Raw genomic sequence first — 2,500 nt, 5'->3', positions numbered from 1 at the left:
CGTCTGAATGAAACATAAAACCGTTAAATGTGATAAAAGGATCTAAAAGGGTTAGGGTCTCAAAGGGTTAGGGTCTCAAAGGGTTAGGGTCTCAAAGGGTTAGGGTCTAAAAGCCGTAAGTAGCTTTTTATTTATTTTCGTGTTTTTTGTTGAAACGTCAGAAGCAACAAAGCAGCTTGATTCAGGCTGCAGGTTGTAATCTGCTCAGACTCTGCAGGACGCCATGTGCACCAGGATAAACTTAAACATATATATACACTTTATTTTAATACTTTAATGTTTCCTAAAGTGGAGATACAACTCATAAAATATAAAATATACTAAATATGTTTTAAATTATTTGTGGAACTGTTTTACTTTTTAGGTACAAATGAGAAAACGAGTAACATTAAAATAAATTAACCTTCCTGTCGTTCTCCCAGGTTAAATTGACCCCGTCTGTTTTGACTGTTCCTTCCTTCCTTCTTTCCTTCCTTCCTCCCTCCCTCCCTCCTTTCCTTCCTTCTGTCTGTCCTTCCTCCGTCCCTCCCTCCCTCCTTTCCTCCCTTCCTTCCTTCTGTCTGTCCTTCCTCCGTCCCTCCCTCCCTCCCTTCCTTCCTTCTGTCTGTCCTTCCTCCGTCCCTCCCTCCCTCCTTTCCTTCCTTCTGTCTGTCCTTCCTCCCTCCTTCTCTCTTTCCTTCCTTCCTCCTTGTCTCTTTCTTTCCTCCCCATTACCTTCCTTCTTTCCTTCCTCCCTCCCTCCTACCTTCCTTCTTTCCTTTCCTCCCTTCCTTCCTCCCTCCTTTCCTTTCCTTCTTTCTTTCCCTCCTTCCTCTATCCTTTCCTTTCTTCTTTCCTCTGTCCTTCTTTCCTTCCTCCCTCCTTTCCTCCCTTCTTTCCTTGACTCGAGGACAACAGGAGGGTTAATGAAAGCATAATTACATATACCAACATCAACTAAAATAAGTAATAAGTAATAAAACTATTTCAATGACTTCATCAAAGTAATGTAACTTATTACATTTGATTTTGACCAATAGATATTTGATGAATAAAGTGAGTTTAATTGGTACTGTGACTCCATTTAAGCCCATGTCATGATTTATTTACTAAATATAAAGAAAAATATTGATTTCAAAGAATTAAAAAACAGTAATATATGTATTCAGTAACATGTTAAATATTAAAAAATGAGCCTAATCTTAAAAGGTGTGACTTCAGATGTATCCTGATTTTGTCTCATTAACTATAACGCATAACACTCTAATTCATTTCCTAATTAAATAACATAAAGCCATGTTACTGTACACCTACTATAAATCATACTCTCTCCTCTAATATCTAATATCTCTGTGATGGTCACATGACGCCGCTCATATTAGTCACGGAGCGTTTTTAACCTCAACATTCAAAAACATGTCAGTAATTCAGTGATTCATGCTTTCTAATAGTTTCGCTTCCTCTAATAAATCAGCTGACAGCGAGGATCTCTCTCTCTCTCTCTCTCTCTCTCTCTCTGTTTGTGTGCGTATGACTGAAACTCGCCCACATACTGAGCGTGAGAGGGTTTTCTGATCTGAAGATGATTAACGATGACAACTCAGGAACTTTCAACAACGTTCGTCTGGCTCAAACTAGTTCGTGACGTCAAGAGTGTTTGATGAATCTTTCTAAGAACAGTCGAGTTTTAGGAGAAAATTATGCAAATGTTCCTGCCTGAGGCTCCAACTCTGACGCTGAGGGCTCCATCTAGCGGTCGGTGGACAGTGGATCATCTTCCTGCGCCCCACGTTGTCTAAATAGCAAATGCACCAGTCTGTGCACCTATGGGCGTTTGGTTCCCAAAGTGGGGGGGGACAGAACCATTGGGGAGGGGGGGGGGGGGGGGGGGGGGGTTAGGGTTAGGGACACTGTGACTGGGCTCCCACGTAAACGTAAAGCCAGACCTCTGAAGTCTCACGCATAGACTGTATAAAAGAAATGGACGTAACATCCGTGACGTCACCCATTGGTTTGTGGACTGCTGCTCAGAAGCCAATAGTTTCTAATCTAGGCAGCGCCATCTTGAAAATTTCAGGTGCATGCTGGGAAAAATAAAAACACGGATTCTACTTATATGGGCATGAGGCGGCGGGGGCCATGGGCGGAGCGGGGAGGTTGCTATGGTTACGAGGGCTGGATCTCGAGGACATTGGTCAATCAACCTGTCAATCAGGACGTAGCCACGCCCTAATGCATACCCTGCTTTATCGTCACATATAAAATCAGGAGGCCAAAATGTCCCAAATGAACATCATACTGCATTGAAGAAGGCTTTAAACTAGTGATTGAGACCATAAACACATTTTGAAAACGTTTACTGAGGTTAGAAATCAAGTGAGAATTTGGTGAATTCTCCATTGACTTGTATAGAGACGGTCGCCCCCTGGTGGCCTTTTGATAGAATGCAGCTCTAAAGATCAAATAAAGTAAAAGTGTGACTCACTCTTGAATGCTGGATACATGGGGACGGTGTTGGTGA

General features: G+C 42.2%; 1 pseudogene; it reads right to left on the bottom strand.

Annotated features, from left to right (window-relative positions):
• Nucleotides 1–2,464: 2,464 nt before the first annotated feature.
• LOC128354794 (ectonucleotide pyrophosphatase/phosphodiesterase family member 2-like) overlaps nucleotides 2,465–2,500 on the bottom strand; it is a 15,641-nt pseudogene continuing 15,605 nt past the window's right edge.

The sequence above is a fragment of the Scomber japonicus genome, unplaced genomic scaffold (assembly GCF_027409825.1).
Source record: "Scomber japonicus isolate fScoJap1 unplaced genomic scaffold, fScoJap1.pri scaffold_592, whole genome shotgun sequence".
Classification (NCBI taxonomy): Eukaryota; Metazoa; Chordata; class Actinopteri; order Scombriformes; family Scombridae; genus Scomber; species Scomber japonicus.
This window is presented reverse-complemented; position numbering and strand designations above follow the sequence as displayed.